General features: G+C 44.5%; 1 long non-coding RNA gene across 1 annotated transcript; it reads right to left on the bottom strand.

Annotated features, from left to right (window-relative positions):
• Positions 1-7,594: 7,594 nt before the first annotated feature.
• On the bottom strand, positions 7,595-16,116 carry LOC129637242 (uncharacterized). Its single transcript, XR_008707396.1, has 3 exons — positions 15,599-16,116; positions 11,260-11,399; positions 7,595-7,910 (listed from the first exon to the last, which is right to left on the bottom strand). It is a non-coding gene; the product is annotated as an uncharacterized LOC129637242 (long non-coding RNA).
• Positions 16,117-18,233: the final 2,117 nt, after the last annotated feature.

Genomic DNA, 18,233 nt, shown 5'->3' with positions numbered 1-18,233 from the left:
AATGAAGTGCCTATGGGGGAGCATGCATTATACAGGAGGGAGGGATTTTCTCCTGGGAGAGGGAAGTTCTGGGCTATTATTGTTTAGTTGCTAAGTCGTGCCTGACTCTCCATGGCCCCATGGACTGTAGCCCGCCAAGCTCCTCTGTCCATGGGATTTCCCAGACAAGAATACTGGAGGAGGGTTGCCATTGCCTTCCCCAGGGGATCTTCGAAACCCAGGGCTGGTACTCGCATCTCCTGCATCTCCTTCATTGACAGGCAGATTCTTTACCACTGAGCCACCAGGGAAGCCCAGGGCTTCGGGAGTCTATACAAAAAGACTGAGCAAAATGTTTAAGAACAAATAGACATTAGGCTGGTGGACTAAACGGGTGTGGAACACAGCAGCAGGAACACATCTGCAAACAGACAGATGAGGGAATTCTCTGGCAGTCCGGTGATTAAGACTCTGCCCCACCATGGCAGGGAGCACAGGTTCGATCCCTGGTGAGGCAACCAAGATTCCCATTATGCCGTGTGGCCAGAAAAACAAGGACAGAGGTAAGACACAGGAGATGAACACGGGGAGGTGCCCACGACGGGGGAAAGGAGTGAGCTGGAGAGCGGACAGGAACATCCAGCCTACAGGGGGCCTTGAATGCCGTGCCAAAGTGCTTGAACTCTGGAGATGCTGAGCATTCAGGGAAGGTATTCAAGGCCCCTGTGTTTGCAGAGAAACCCCTCTGGCCATCGGTCACGTGCAGAACAGATTGAGAAGGCGAGCTGTAAGCCAGCGGGCAGCCTGGAGACTCGGATTCACGAGACACCAGAGCCGGGGCGCTGCCGCTTCACCTCCCGTCCAGGCCGAGAGGACCTGGACCTGCTGTCTTTACTATTAGCCGATTACTGAGGTGTAAGTGCTTGGAGCAGCAGTTGCAGTATTCCAATCCAGGAAGCAAGAACTTCTTGCTGTACACTGACGATGGCCACAGGCTGTTGGAAAACTCTCCAGATCCATCTGATCCAATGACTAGACAGAGGAAACAGGTCTAGAATGCCATGGGAAGGAGCTGGGGGGAGAGGAGGTCAGGCTGAGGTTTACCAGGGATGGATGCTAATGATTGCAGTGACCATTCTGTGTCTAACCAGCCGCCCTTTGGGGAACAGTCTCTGAAGGGAGGAAGAGGGTGGATTACAAGCCTCATTTCCCTCGAAACAGCTATGACATTGCAGTTCAGTTACTCCATTAAAAGGCGGTGATCTGTCATCTGAGGCTGTGGAAGATGCTGCTCATAGCTATTCGGCAACCTCAAAGAATATCCAAGGTGGGGAAATGTCAGGCCGGGACGTGATGATGTTTTCTTTTTGGTTTATTTTGTTTCCCCCAGAGAGCTGTTGCCAGTGGAAAGCTTTGCTCTGCATGAGCCATGATCAAGGCAGGAGTGAGGGTACTTCTTGCTTGGGCAACCTGTCTGAGAATCCTTATAACGCTTCCCAGGTGGCACTAGTGGTAAAGAGGTAAGACACGGGTTTGATCCCTGGGTTGGGAAGATCCCCTGGAGGAGGTCATAGCAACTCACTTGCCTGGAGGGATTCCATGGACAGAGGAGTCTGGCGGGCTACAGTCCAAAGGGTCGCAAACAGTGGGACATGACTCAAGTGACCTAGCACACACACCTGCCTGTCCTTGATATGGGTGGGGTGAAGGGAGGCAGTACCATGAAACAAGAGTCATCCACGGACCATGCAACAATACACATTTGTTATAACATCCACCTCTGTTTGCCCAGCATATGCTTACTGGTGCCAGGCCCTGGAATAAACACTTCACTATATTGCTTTGCTGGGGTGCTGTTGAGACTGGGAGCTTTAAACAACAGAAACGTTATTGTCCCACAGTTGTGGAGGCTGAAGTCCAAGATCAAGGGTTGGTTCCTTCCGAGGCCCCTCTCCGTGGCTTGCAGATAGCCGTCTTCCCCTGTGTCTTCACACTGCCTTCCCTCTGTTGTGTCCATATCCTGGTTTCCTCTTCTTCTTAAGAGGACACGGTCATATTGGGTTCGTGCATGCATGCAGACATGAGTGCATGCTAAGCCGCTTCAGTCGTGTCTGACTCTTTGCGACCCTATAGACTGTAGCCTGCCAGGCTCCTCTGTCCAAAGGATTCTCCAAGCAAGAATACTGGAGTGGGTTGCCATGGCCTTCTCCAGGGGATCGCCCCAGCCTGGAGATTGAACCCGCATCTCTTTCATCTCCTGCATTGGCAGGTGGGTTCTTTTACCACTAGCGCCACCTGGGAAGCCCAGGGCTGACCCTAATGACTTTGTTGTAACTTGACCACCTCTGTAAAGAGCCCATCTCCAAATAAGGTCACATGCTGAGTCCTGGGGGCTGAAACTTCAATGTATGAATTTGGGGGACACATGCAGTCTGTAACACCCCCTTATTTAATCCTTTTAACAACAGCAAGAGGAAATCAGAGTTTAAAAATGAGTAAACTGGGGCTCAGAGGGGCTGTGATGTTGGCCTTAGATCATGTCAGCCTCTTTGCTTTATTTTTCTGTATTTGCACACTGCACATATGATGTGTTTATCATGTTACACACACACACTACACATATGACTTGTTTATCATATGTTACACACATGCACACACACTAGAATTAAGCCCCACGAGGGCAGATTTTATCCATTTCATTCACTGTCTCTAACATCTTGCACAGTGACTGGCTTATAGAAGGAGCTCAATAAATATGTATTGGAAGTTGGCATTGCACTTAAAACTCTCAACGCCTCCCCTCAGCCTGTCCTGCCCTATACCACTCAGCCCTACCACCGCCTCCGCCTCATCCTCTGGTACTGCCCCACCTCTCATTCTGCTCCACAGTCCCAGGCCCCTCAGTTCAGTTCAGTCCAGTCACTCATTCGTGTCTGACTCTTTGTGACCCCATGGACTGCAGCAGGCCAGGCTTCCCTGTCCTTCACCAACTCCCAGGCTCCTCACCGCTCCTCAAACACACGAAGAGCATCCTGACCTCAGGACCTTTTCACCTGCTGCCTAAACATTCTCATCGCCTGCTACCCTCCCTTCATTCAGGTCTCCAGTTGCAAGTCATGTTGTCAGAGCAGGCTTCCTGGACCCCTACATCTAAACAATTCCCCGACTCCACCCCTGACTCCTCCCCTTTCCTGTTCCATCCAGACACTTATCTCTCCCTAACTCTATAGATTTTTTTTTTTTTTTTTGCCTGTGGGATCTTAGTTCCCCAACAAGGGATTGAACATGCATCCTCTGCATTGGAAGTCAGATTCTTAACCACTGGACTACCAAGGAAGTCCCCAACTCTATGGACTATATTCATATGTGCATTTATCATGTTTCCTCTTCCACTTTTCACCAGAGATAATAAAGTACCAAGCTTGCCGTGTTTCTATAGTAAAGTGCCAGATGCTATGACTCCAAAATACCCTGGACAGGGCCTCTCCCCTTGTTACCTTGCTTCCATCAGTGATGTCAGGGGACTGAGCATCTGCGCCCTCCTGGGGACCATTTGGCCCACCCCTTCAACAGATTCTTAACAGAGTCACATAGAAAGTGGACCAGCGCCCTCTTGCTGCTGCTGCAAGACTGCCCAAAGGCCTCCCACAGCTACAGCTCAGCTCCAGCCACACTGGACTATGCAGCCAAGACTGCCAGATCTTTGGGTCTGGTTTTCTTAAGTTTCAAGTCTGGATTTTTATGTGGAATCTTCTCATTTTTAAAGCTGAACATACACCCTGCAGGGCCTGCAGGACAGAAATCAGCTGAAAAGGAGAGTTGCTGTCTGCTCTGAAAGTGGCATGAACTCTTCCGTTCACTTCAAGCCTCACCCAGAACGTTTCACTCATTTGCCTTACCCACTCAGCCTCTGACAGTATTTGTCTTTTCAGCTCTTAAGAGTCTTCATCAGGACTTCCCTGGTGGTCCAGTGGTTAATAATCTGCCTACCAGTGCAGGGGACACTGGTTCCATCCCTAGTCCACGAAGATCCCACATGCCACAGAGCAACTAAGCCCGTGTGCCCCGGCTACTGAAGTCTGTGTGCTCTAGAGCCTGTGCTCTGAAACAAGAGAGGCCACTGTAATGAGAAGGCTGTGCGCCTCAACTGCAACAAAGGGGAGTCCCTGCTCACCACAACTAGAGAAGCCCCGAGTTTCTCTAGCAGCAACAAAGGTCCAGCACAGCCAAAAATAAGTAAATAAATATTTTTTTAAAGAGTTAGTCAGTGCTAAGATAAACATGAGCTAGCCATATAAAGTAGCTGCCACCAAAATACTAAAAATGAAAAAAAAAATTTTAAGACTTAATGTTATCTTGGGTTGCATCAATAGAGGTCTATTGCTCAGGGAAAGGGAGGTGACAGTCCAAGTCTGGTTTTCACACTGGGAGTCAAGGCCACCATTTCAAAGAGATAAAGACTATTGGAACTTGTTTATAGGAAGTCTGGTGAACTTTTTTCCAAGATTTTTTTAAGATTTGTTTATTTTATTTTTTGGCTGTACTAGATCTTCATTGCTGCATGTGAGCTTTCTCTAGTCGCGGTGAGGCAGGGCTGCTCTTCATTGGGGTGCACGGGCCCCTCATTGCAGTGGCTTCTCTTGGGAGAACAGGCTCTAAAGTGCTTAGTTGCTCAGCATCATGTGGGATCTTCCCACACCAGGGATCGAATCATTGCATTGCAAGGAGGATTCTTAACCACTAGACCACCAAGGAAGCCCTGTCTTTATTCTTTTAGGTTAAAAAAAAAAAAAAAAAAAACAGGGGTATAAGCACTATCTTCAGATGTCCATGCAGCACTCATGTGGAAGAAAGATAAGAGTTATTTTGTGAGGCTACTGGAGGAGCTCTGGAGAAGGAAATGACGACCCACTCCAGTACTCTTGCCTGAAAAATCCCATGGACAGAGGAGTCTGGTAGGCTACAGTCCATGGGGATGCAAAGAGTCAGACACAACTGAGAGACTTCACTTCACTCACTTCATACTTTATCACTGGAGAAGGAAATGGCAACCCATGCCCCCCGCCCCCAACCACTGTTCTTGCCTGGAGAATCCCATGGACAGAGGAGCCTGGCGGGCCATGGTCCATGGGGTTGCAGAGAGTCAAACAAGACTGAAGTGACTGAGCACTGGGAGAGCTTAGTTAGACCCAGTAGGTGGGAGGTACAGAGGAAAAAATTTCACATCAGCAATTTAAAAATTGAATTTTCTCCTTGTCAGAGCTGAACTGCAACAGAATGAGAAGTCATGACTTCCTTGTCACTGGCAGTATTCAGACCAAGTCTGGACACCATCTAATGGGTATATTGTAAATGTGATTCAGGCATCAAAAATAAGGTTGAGAGGAAAGGGAGGGAGGGAGAAGACAGGAAAGAACAAAGACTGGAGAGGAATGCATGGATTTACCGAGTGCCTTCCATGTGCCTGGCAGTCTGTCTGCAGCTTAAAGATCTTCCCTCCCTCTTCCAGTATTTAAACTCGGGATCAAACCTTTTCCCACTTGGTTGCACGTAACACACAATCTCAGGTGAAAGCGTCCCCCACATACAATTGCAAATGCAGATTATACACAAATTCCAAAGGGGCTGCAGTTAGGTTTCTTTCAGAAAGAGGAATGGGAAGCAGAGTGGAAAACAGGTCCAGAAAGTCACCTCGGCCTTGCCCCCTCTCCCCACTTCCTCCCAGGATCGCAGGGAAATGATTGCTCACTTGCAAGCAGGGCTGGCAGAGACACAGCCAGAATACTCCATTACGGCAGCGCACGCTCCTTCCCTCACTCCGATCCAGAGCTTCGTTAATCGGTAAAAAATTGTCTTGTTTTGTAAGACAAGCTTGACAGCTGTTCATTGTCTGTCAGTGAGAAGAGGTAATGAGAATTACTCGGCAATTGAGTGTTAACTAAGACAGTTACAGCATAACAAGGGGTCCCCAAGATTCGTGGGGAGAAAATTGCATCTTGCCCATCCTACTGTGCATCTCACTCTATCCCCAGGGGAGAGTTCAGCCTCAGATCCTGAATTATAACAAGGAGAAAGACCACTGCAATCCGTCTCCTTGCAACTGTTTTACTGCCCTATGAACCGCTGCCCATAGGATCCTTGAAAAATGAATATCAGACATCACTCCCACTTAAGATTAAGCCCAAACGCATCCATCTGTCCATGAAGATGTTCACAATGTGTCTCCTGCCAACCTCACCATCTTCATCTCCAGCCCCTGTCCACTAGGCCACCACTGGCTTAAGGGACATCTGTCTTAGTTTGAATTCCCACAAAGCAGACCCCAAGACAAGGATCTGGGCATGAGTAGTTGATCTGGGAAGTGATCCCGGGAAGCAAAGGGAAGAGAGAGAGGGAGAAGGGGAAAGAGCCAGCGTAGGACACGTCAATGAGCACGTTACAGCACTGGTCCCTGGTGGTCCAGTGACTAAGACTCCACGCTCCCAAAGCAGGGGCCCAGGTTCAATCCCTGGTCAAGGAACTAGAGCCCACATGCTGAAACTAAGAGCTCCCTTGCTGCAACGAAGATGAAAGATCTCCTGTGTCACACCTAACACCTGGCTCAGTCAAGCAAATAAATAAATATTTTAAAAAATGAGCAGGTTACCCTCTGGGCCACAGAGAGTGATGAAGCTGGAGACCACTGGAGACTGTGAGACATGCCTTAGAGTCATCCCATCGGAGGACAAGGAAGCTGGGGTGTTTATCCATGGTATTCATACCTTGAGCTTCCCTGGTGGCTCAGACAGTAAAGAATCCACCTGCAATGCAAGAGACCCAGGTTGGATCCCTGGGTCAGGAAGATCCCCTGGAGAAGGGAATGGTGACCCACTCCAGTATTCTTGCCTGGAGAATCCCATGGACAGAGGAGCCTGGCGGGCTACAGTCCATGGAGTCGCAAAGAGTTGGATATGACTTAGCAACTGAGCAGCAGCAGCTACTCCATTTAACAAAGTAATCTGCAAAGACTCTATTTGCCAATAAGGTCTCACTCTGAGGTTCTATACGGTTATGAATTGAGGGGAGTAGTATTCAACCTAGTACCTCCACCAACTCCCTTCGTTGCTCATCCAGGCAATGACATGCAGTACACCAGCCCACTGGTGCAATTCTGTCCACCTTATCCACTTCATGTGTCTGGACTGACCTCCTTCAACTCAGTGCATCCAGCTTTCTCTCACCTCAGCCCCTCACTCATGCCTGCAACACTCTTCCTCCCAATATCTCCCTAGTTAATTTCTATTATTTTTCAGATCTGTAGTAAATTCCTTTTAGATACAAGTAACAGAAACCCAATTTATATTAACTTAGCCACCCACGAATGTGGGAAACACATCAATTGCTGTAAAAGAGCAGGCTTCAGGCAAGGCTGGATCTGGGGTTTCAATGTATGCCACCACGGCTCGGGCTTTCCCCGTCTCTTAGACAGCCTTTCTCCATGTGAATGCAGGATGGTTGTCAGAAGCCCCGGACTCACATGGTTGTGGCTGGAACTGTAACCGAAAATGGGGTTCAACTGCTCACCATTTAGAGGCCAATAAGGAGGCCAGGTGGGTGGAAAAGAAAGTTTGCTTTATTTGGGATGCTGGCAACTTTGGGGGAGGGTGGACGACAGTTCAAAGGCTGACTTCCCAAGGGAAGTCAGCTTTTATAGGCAGAGGGAGGGGCTACATGTAGAAATAGCACAGTCATCTCTGACCGTCATGTTGAAATTGGTCATGGGTGGTCTCACCAGCATCATCTTGATCATTTTAAGTACAGCTAATCTTCAGTTCCAGGGTCAGTTTGTTTACATTTCTTGAGGCCAGTTCTCAGAATCGTGGCAGCTTATGTCATGGCTACAGTCTGCTCATCGGGTAGGTAGCTTCTTCCACTTGGTGAGGTTTCAGTGTCTATAAGACAGCCCAAGGGATATGGCTCAGAATATTATCTATAGCCCTTGAAGAGGACCTAAAGGTCCTTGATTATACTTATTGACTAAACTAATGTAATTTTGTCTTGTATCATTTTCTGTTGTTTCTGCATGCTCTAACTTCTTTGATTAAACTTATTCTTGGGCTAAAGTTTTTCCACAGACAAAAGGCAGGTGGAGGACATGGGGGACAAAGACCAGAGGGCCCAGCTCTGTTTCAGAACCACGCTGGGAAGAGAGCATCCTCCCTGTTGGCTCTGGATGAAAAGCCCAGGACAGATTCTGGTTTCTCTCTGACCACGTGCCTGCCCCTACAGGAGTAGAGTATTCTGATTGACCAGGTCCAGGTCTCATGCCCACACCTCAGCCTGGGGAACAACCACATCCAGTCCACATGGAATGAATGGGTTTTCCCAAAAGCAGCTCTGTTATCAAAGAAAGGGTGAAGGCCAAGCAATAATAGCAGGTATCAACCAAAAAGTCTCCGGCTGTATGTTATTTCCCCTAATCCTCTCTTCTTACCCCCAAATTAGCCCTATGTCAGTCTCCCCTTGAAATTAAAAGACACTTGGTTCCTGGAAGGAAAGCTATGACAAACCTAGACAGTGTATGAAAAAGCAAAGACATCACTTTGCCAAAAAAGGTCCATATAGTCAAAGCTATGGTTTTTCCAGTAGTCATGTGACAGTTGGACCATAAAGACGGCTGAGCACCAAAGAATTGATGCTTTCAAACTGTGGAGCTGGAGAATACTTTTGCGGGTCCCTTGGACTGCAAGGAGGTCAAACCAGTCATTCCTAAGGGAACTCAACCCTGAATATTCATTGGAAGGACTGATGCTGAAGCTCCAATACTTTGGCCACCTGATGCGAAGAACTGATTCATTGGAAAAGACCCTGATGCTGGGAAAGACTGATGAGGGCAAGAAGGGAAGGGGGCAACAGAGGATGAGATGGTTGGCTGGTATCACCAACTCAATGGACATGAATTTGAGCAAACTCCAGGAGATGGTGAAGGACAGGGAAGCCTGGCGTGCTGCAGTCCATGGGGTCCAAAGAGTTGGAAGCGACTGAGCGACTGAGTGAGTGAACAATGACAAGACTGTCCCCACTGAGGATTGACCCCCAGCACCTGTCTGCCTCTTCTTGTTGCTTGGTCTGGCTGAGTATAAACATCAGAGTCTTAGCAGCTGAAAGAGCCAGTTTCAAATCGCAATTCTTAACACTTCAGTGGTTGCAGGCAAGATTCTTAAAGGCAAGGAGACTCCACTTCTGCGTTGCTTTTAAGAAACTGTTTTTTCTACCTTCACCTTTTGTGATGATACTCTATTTTATAACTCCCTATAAAGCCTTCTATAAGCCTTCCTAAAACGTGGCGGGGTATAAATAGAAGGTATCTGCAAAATAGAGATAATATTTACCATGCAAAGCTGCTGGGAGGATTAGAGATAATGTAGGCAAGGCACCTGGCAGCCAGGAGCTGCTATTGTTATTATTACCATTATTTGGGGGGAGGCTGAGTCTCAGTGCATGCCTCCTCAGACATCAAGCAGGAAGCAAATTTCCTTGAAAATAAAGGTTACAGATGTGAAAGACTTATCAAAAAATAAATAAATCATCTCTAAGAAGGACAAAATCCAGGGCTATCATCAGGTCACAGGAAAGACCCCATGCTGGTCTAGTTTGACCCCCAGGATGGTCAGAAAGGTGGGCTTTAAAAAAAAACCAGAGCTCAAAATATGTGAAGCAAAACTGATAGAACTGCAAGTAAAAATAGAAAATTTAAACTATAGCCAGAGATTCTCTCAAAAATTAATATAACAGGTAGAAGGAAATTAACAAGCATATAGAAGACTTGAATAATACTGTCAACTTGGCCTAATTAACATTTATGGGAAACCTGGGTAGCTATTCACCCTCAAAAGAACTTGGATGAACACATCACACTATATACAAAAATTCACTCAAAATGGATTACAGACTAAATGCAAAATCTAAAACTATAAAAATTTTAGAAGAAAGTTAATGGAATCTAGCTTTATCCTTAAAAACATAAAATCTTTGTAACTTTGGGTTGGGCAAACATTTCTTAGATATAACACCAAAAGCATGATCCATAAAAGAAAAGAAATTTGATGATTAGTATGTACTTTGTCAAGTTTTTTAATCTTGACTCTTCAAAAGACATTATTGAAGAAAGAGATTCACAGACATAGAGAACAGATTTGTGGTTGCCAAGGGGGTGGGGGAGGGAAGGATTGGGAGTCTGGGATCAGCAGATGCAAACTATTATAAATAGAATGGATAAGCAACAGGGTCTTACTGCAGAGCACAGGATCTATATTCAATATCCTGTGATAAACCAGAATGGAAAAGAATACAGAAAAGAGTGTGTGTGTGTGTGTGTGTGTGTGTGTGTGTGTGTAACTGAATCACTTTGCTGTACAGCAGAAATTAACACATTATAAATCAAGCTACATTTCCATTTTTTTTAAAAGTTAGAAAAAGAGACCCTGTTAAGCACATGAAAAGACCAGCCACAGTAGAAAATATATTTGATCATGGACTTCTGTCCAGGTTATACAAAGAACTCTCAAAGCTTAAAACTAAGAAAAATAAACAACCCACTTTGAAAAATAAGCCAAGCATTTGAACTGACATTTTAATAAAGAACATATATAGCTGCACACACCCCCTCACCATACACAAACATAAACTTAGAGTGCCTTAAAGACGTAAACATAAGAAACGACGCCATAAAACTCCTAGAAGAGACCGCAGGCAAGACATTCTCTGACATAAATTGTTTTCTTAGGTCAGTCTCCCAAAGCAAAAAAAAAAAGAAAAAACAAACAGGACCTAATCAAACGTACGAGACAAGCTCTTGTGCAGCAGAAGGAACTAGAAGCAGAACGAAAAGACAACCTACAGAACGGGAGAGAATATTTGCAAATGACAAGACCAACGAGGGCTTAATTTCCAAAATATATAAACAGCTCATACAACTCAATGACAAAAAATGAACAACCCAATCAAAAAATGGGCAGAAGACCTAAATAGACATTTCTCCAAAGGAGAAATACAAATGGCCACAAGGCACATGAAAAGATGCTCAACATCATTAATAATTAGAGAAACGCCAATCAAAACTGGGGCACCAACTCACAACAGTCAGGACGGCCATCAGTAAAAACTCTACCAAAAAAAACAAAAGCTGGAAAAGACGTGGAGAAAAGGGAGTCCTCCTACACTGTTGGTGGGAATGTAAGTTGGCACAGCCTCAATGGAAAACAGTATGGAAATTCTTCAGAAAAATAAAAATAGAATTACCACTGTTGTTCTTCAGTTGCTCAGTTGTGTCCAAATCTTTGTGACCCCATGGACTGCAGCACGCCAGGCTTCCCTGTCCTTCACCATCTCCTGGAGTTTGTTCAAACTCATGTCCATTGTATGATCCAGCCATCTCACGCCTGTGCATACATCCAGACAAAACTCTAATTCAAACACATATGTTCACTGCAATGTTCAGAGCAGCACTATTTACAATAGCCAAGACAAGGAAACAATCTCAATGTCCATTGACAAATGAATGAATAAGGAAGATGTGGTACATACATATAATGGAATACCACTCAGCCATAAAAAAAGAATTAAATAATGCCATTTGCAGCAACATAGACACAACTAGAGATGATCATACTAAGTGAAGTAAGTCAGAAGTGTGAAGTAAGTCAGAAAGAGAGAGAAAAATACCAGATGGCATCACTTATATGTGGAACCTTAAGTATGGCACAAATGAACCTATCTACAAACAGAAACAGGCTCAAGGACATAGAGAACAGGCTTGTGTTTGCCAAAGGGGATGAGGTTTGGTGAGTAGTGGAGTGGGAGGTTGGGGTTAACAGAAGTAATTTTATTATATTATATATATATATATATAAAATAATTAAATAAAATTAAATATTAATTATATAATTAAATTTAAAAATTAAATAATAATTAAATAAAAATATAATAATAATAATAATATATAATAATAATAAATCTATTATATCTGGCATGGAAAAAAAGAATATATATCGATGCCAACAAGCACATGAAAAGATGCTCCGTATCATTAGTCATTAGGAAAATGCACATTAAAACCACAAGATATTGTTATCAGAATGGCTAAAATTTAAAAGTTTGACCATACCAAGAGCTGACAAAAATGCAGAGGAACTGGAACTCTCACACACTGTTGGTGAGTTTAAAATGCTACAACAACTCTAAAAAACAGTTTCTCGGTGTCTTAAAATTCAGATATGCATCTAACAGGTGATTCAGCCCATTCCACATCCAGATTACTCAAGAGAAATGAAAATATATGACCATCCAAAGAATGTACACAAATGTAAACAGCAGCTTTATCTGTAACAGCAAAAATCTAGACATCCATCAATTGGCTATTTAGTGAATGCGTGCTCAGTTGTATCCGACTCTGTGCAACTCCATGGACTTTAGCCCACCAGGCTCCGCTGTCCATGGGATTCTCCAGGCAAGAATACTGGAGTGGGTGGCCATGCCCTCCTCCAGGGGATCTTCCTGACCCAGGGATCGAACTCTCATCTCCTGTGTCTCCTACATTGGCAGGCAGATTCTTTACCATTGTGCCACCTGGGAAGCCCAATAGGTAAATGGATAAACTAATCATGGTACATCCATGCAATGAAAGACCATTCGGCAGCAAAAAGAATGAACTATTGTTATACTCAACAGCAGGGCTGAATCTCAAAATAATTATGCTGAGTAAAAAAATTCAGACAAAATAGAGTACTTACTCTCTGATGTGTGTGTCCATGCTCAGAGGAGCCTGGCGGGCTACAGTCCATGGGGTGGCAAAAAGAGTCAGACACGACTTAAGGACTAACCAACAACCATCTTTTGAATAAAAGCCATTCTAACAGGTGTGAGGTGATAGCTCATTTGATTTTCACTTCCCTGATGGTGAGTGATGTTGAGAATCTTTTCAGATACCTGTTGGCCATCTGTAGGTCTTCATTAGGAAAATGTCCATTCAGGTCCTTTGCCCAGTTTTTAATTGGAATATTTCAATTTTTCGGCTATTGAGTTGTATGAGTTCCTTACACATTTTAGATATCAACCCCTTGTCGGGTATATGGCTACAGATACTGTCTCTTAATCTTTGGTTTGCTTTAGCTTCACTGGTTACTTCATCACACCAGACTCTACCCCACTGTATGTTTGAAATACGGGCAGTTTATTTTTTGTCAGTTACACCTATCGATTAAACAGATGCATAATGTGAGAACTGTGAGTTAAGTTTTATTTGGGGCAAAATGAGGGATGCAGCTCAGGAGACAGTATCTCAGGTAACTCAGAGAAACTGCTCCAAAGAGGTAGTGGAGGTAAGATCAATATAGAAAGTGAAGTCACTCAGTCGTGTCTGACTCTTTGTGACCTCATGGACTGTAGCCTACCAGGCTCCTCCGTCCTTGGGATTTTCCAGGCAAGAGTACTGGAGTGGGTTGCCATTGCCTTCTCCAGGGGATCTTCCTGACCCAGGGATTGAACCCAGGTCTCCTGCATTGCAGGCAAACGCTTTACAGTCTGAGCCACCAGGGAAGTTCAGTGTGGGGAAGATCAATATGGAAGACTTTGGTGAAGAGGGAGTTCAACGCAATCACGGGCTTACTTTAAAGAGGCTTTCCCCTAGTCACAAGGAGCTGATGCCATCAGGAAGAGACTTAGTGCTTTTCCAGATATGAAGAGATGCAAAGATTGGGATCATGAAATCAGTGCTTGAAAATATCTATCTAAAGATCCTATTTCACCAGTTTCTCTGGAGCAGAGTGCCTCACTCTCCACCCTGAACCCCCTCGGGGGTGTTGAAGGTAAGAGTGGCCGCAGCACAGGGTTCAGCCAGAGGCAGATGGCAACTGCCCTTGGCAAGTGCCAATCGGTAGCTGACACAGCCCATAAAGCAATTGACAAAAGTCCCCTCAAAAGAGTTGTACCCTTAGGACTTGTACATTCTATGTACTAAAATTACATCTCAATAAAATCCTATTTTAAAAGAAAGTTGTAGAAATCAAGCCTATAAGCATTCAGAGAATACAACACCTCTGAGTTTCTCTTGGGAAAAAAAAAAGCTTGACAATGAAATGTATTCAAATAAGAAATGAATCAGCAGAGCTCAAGAACGGACACACCTGGGATTAAGCATAGAGTTGTTTAAATCTAAAACTAAAGCTAAATAACAGTAAGAATTACAGAATTTAATTCCAACACTATGACCTTGAAAATGTAAGCACATATTTTACATAATTAAAACCACAAGGTTGGGAACAACAGACAAGAGGAATGTGAGCATGCTATTTGCTCACCTTTTACAGGAGTGAGTGAGTGATAGTCACTCAGTTGTGTCCAACTCTTTGCAACCCCATGGACTATAGCCCGCCAAGCTCTTCTGTCTATGGAATTCTCCAGGCAAGAATTGCCATTTCCTTCTCCAGCCTTGATAAAGTGAAACAAGTTGCTGAAAAACAAAGATTCTAGCCATGAAATGAGTCCATAATTTTCCTCTTCATTTTAGAGGAATGACTTTGGGATGAGAATTATTTCTGGGAAAGGATTTGCTATCTAAGCTTTTAACAATTTCTTCAAATTCCATTTCCATTTAATTTTCTTCAGGTAAAAGTTAAAGTAATTATTTTTGTTATGAATAAGATGAAGAGCAGGCTCTCACTTAGCAGAATAATTTCCGTCTATCTTTGCACTGACCTCCCTATCCTGATGTCTGTGTATATACGTGGAGAGATGCCTAGAATGATAGTCACTAAATATTAATTATGTTTTTCTAGAGAGGGTGAAACAAGGTAAGTTATTTTTCTTCTGTATATTTCTCCAATGGCTTGAATTTTTATAATATGGGTGCAACACTTCTACACAAATAATAAAGTTATTGATCTTATTTAACAGAACAACAACAAAAAAAAACACCAAAAAAAAAAGTTGCAGTGACATAGACAGAGATGTGTTCCCATCGCAGCTGGACCACTGACTCCTGGTGGAAATGCAGACATCTTTCATCTCTAAGTGCCTCAGTTTTGTCATCTATAAAATGGATGTAACAAAGACACTGAATCCTTTAGGTTGGAAGGGGATGGTGTGTGAGGTGGTAAACACAAAACCCACGTGGCAAGTCCACTAGCCAGTGGGATCCTAGCTGAAAATGAAGTAAAAAAATCCCACAATGGTCTTAAGTCTAAGTCATAGCATTGGAATTAGATTCTGTAATTCTCACTGTTGTTTCAGTTCAGCTCAGTTGCTCAGTCGTGTCTGACTCTTTGCAACCCCATGGACCGCAGCACACCAGGCCTCCCTGTCCATCACGAACTCCCGGAGTTTACTCAAACTCATGTCCATTGAGTCAGTGATGCCAAAATGGCATTGGAATTAGATTCTGTAATTCTCACTGTTGTTTAGCTTTAGTTTTATGAGCTTCACATGAGCCGTAAATCGTATTGGAAACTTTAGGGAGGAGCAATGGACAACATTAAGTGAACGTGAAAAGTGGAAGTGTTCGTTGTGACCCCACGGGGCTGTAGCAGATCTTCCCAACCCAGGGATCAAACCCAGATTCCCGCATTACAGGCGGATTCTTTACCATTTGAGCCACCGCGGAAGCAATATTCAACGGAGACCAACACCATCTTCAGAACTGCATTCCATCCGTGTGGGGGCGCCAGAGATGGAGAGCCCAGCTTCCTCCCAGTTATATCTCGGACTACTAGTAGAGCGTATGGAGTTGTCAAATGCACACTTCAAGCTGGGGAGTTATTGAAGAGAAATCTGACAAGTTCCCACCATGGGTGATTGGCCTCAGCGTATGGAGGTATTTTTAGCAACTGATCTCCAAACACGACCAGCTGTTTCCTTGATGTTCACAATGGGACATCTCCTTGAAGTTCGCCCCAGTATCCACCTTGGGTCCCCAGAACAGCTTGGGGGAAGAAGTGACAATCATATGACGGTATTTTAGACCACTGCCAGAATTCTGACTTTGGAGCATCTGATTTTTATTCATCTCCATAGAGGCATCTTGTGGCCTTAGCAGGTAGATATATTTCAGGAAAGTGATTTTGTAAAGTAAGTCAAACTTTTTCATAGACTTTTCTTATACACTTGTAGATGGGTTTTTCCCTGGAGACAAAACAAAACAAAAAAAGCAATTCAATATTGAAAAAAAATACCACAGTGGCCAAGTCTCAGGCTTTTTGTTGGTGGTGTTGCTAGAACAGATGATTTTTGAAGAGTTTTCAGAGCTTTGCAGCACTTCGCATGAAATCTCTTTTCTCTCACCCGGCAAGTATTACCTTCTTCGGGAAACAATATGATCTCCCAGATCACATAATCTCCTGAAAACTCCATTTTCAAAATTTGCAGTTCAGCTCTCTTTCTTCATTTATATGGAAATTGCTTGCTCTACCAGAAGCACACTGTGCCAGTAGAGACCACTTTATGAAAATGTGCTCCAGTCCCCCCAGCTTTCTGGTGTGTGTGAAAAAAAAAAAAGTTCTAGAGCCAGTTGTCAATTCCATGTGCTCAAACTTTCGTAAAACTGGTTTTCTTAAATGTAGGAATATATGTGCCTGAAAATATCAGAAAGAAATTCAACAGAAGCTTAATCAACAGACTCACAGACTTAGAGAATGAACTTATGGTTGGCAGGAGGGAAGAATGGGGGGAAAGCATAGTTAGGGAGCTTGGGATCACATGTACACACTGCTATATTTAAAATGGGTAACCAACAAGGTCCTACTTTATAGCATAGGGAATTCTGCTCAATGTTATATGTCAGCCTGGATGGGAGGAGGGTTTGGGTGAGAATGGATCCATGTAGATGTATAGCTGGGTCTCTTTGCTGTCCACCAGAAACTACCACAACATTGTTAATTGGTTATTTGTTCAGACACTAAGTCATGTCCGGCTCGTTGCAACCCCATGGACTGCAACACACTTGGCTTCCCTGTCCTTCATTATTTCCTGGAATTTGCTCAAATTCATGTCCACTGAGTCGGTGATGCTATCTAACCATCTCATCCTCTGTTGTCCCCTTCTCCTCCTGCCTTCAATCTTTCCCAGTATCAGGGTCTGTTCCAATGAGTCAGCTCTTCGCATCAAGTGGCCAAAGGACTGGAGTTTCAGCTTCAGCATCAGTCCTTTCAATGAATATTCAGGGTTGATTTCCTTTAGGATTGACTGGTTGGATCTCCTTGCTGCCCAAGGGACTCTAAGAGCCTTCTCCAGCACCACAATTTGAAAGCATATGTTCTTCAGCGCTCAGCCTTCTTTATGGTCCAACTCTCATATCCATACGTGACTACTGGAAAAACCAGCATTTATTTTTCCAGTAGTCAAAAGCATTGACTATAGGGACCTTTGTCGGCAAAGCTATATCATTACTTTTTAATATATTGTCTAGGTTAATAAGCTATGCTGCTGCTGCTAAGTCGCTTCAGTCGTGTCCAACTCTGTGTGACCCCATAGTCAGAAGCCCACCAGGCTCCCCTGTCCTTGGGATTCTCCAGGCAAGAACACTGGAGTGGGTTGCCATTTCCTTCTCCAATGCATGAAAGTGAAAAGTGAAAAGTGAAAGGGAAGCCGCTCAGTCATGTCCGACTCTAAGTGAGCCCATGGACTACAGCCTACCAGGCTCCTCCGTCCATGGGATTTTCCAGACAAGAGTACTGGAGTGGGGTGCCATTGCCTTCTCCAAGGTTAATAAGCTATCAGATCAGATCAGTCGCTCAGTCATGTCCGACTCTTCGACCCCATGAATTGCAGCACGCCAGGCCTCCCTGTCCATCACCAACTCCCGGAGTTCACCCAGACTCACGTCCATCAAGTCAGTGATGCCATCCAGCCACCTCATCCTCTGTCGTCCCCTTCTCCTCCTGCCCCCAATCCCTCCCAGCATCAGAGTCTTTTCCAATGAGTCAACTCTTCCCATGAGGCAGCCAAAGTACTGGAGTTTCAGCTTTAGCATCATTCCTTCCAAAGAAATCCCAGGGCTGATCTCTTTCAGAATGGACTGGTTGGATCTCCTTGCAGTCCAAGGGACTCTCAAGAGTCTACTCCAACACCACAGTTCAAAAGCATCAATTCTTCGGTGCTCAGCCTTCACAGTCCAACTCTCACATCCATACATGACCACAGGAAAAACCATAGCCTTGACTAGACGGACCTTTGTTGGCAAAGTAATGTCTCTGCTTTTGAATATGCTGTCTAGGTTGGTCATA

The sequence above is a fragment of the Bubalus kerabau genome, chromosome 23 (assembly GCF_029407905.1).
Source record: "Bubalus kerabau isolate K-KA32 ecotype Philippines breed swamp buffalo chromosome 23, PCC_UOA_SB_1v2, whole genome shotgun sequence".
NCBI lineage: Eukaryota > Metazoa > Chordata > Mammalia > Artiodactyla > Bovidae > Bubalus > Bubalus kerabau.
The sequence above is the reverse complement of the archived record's forward strand: the minus strand, read 5'-3'. Positions and strand labels throughout refer to the sequence as shown.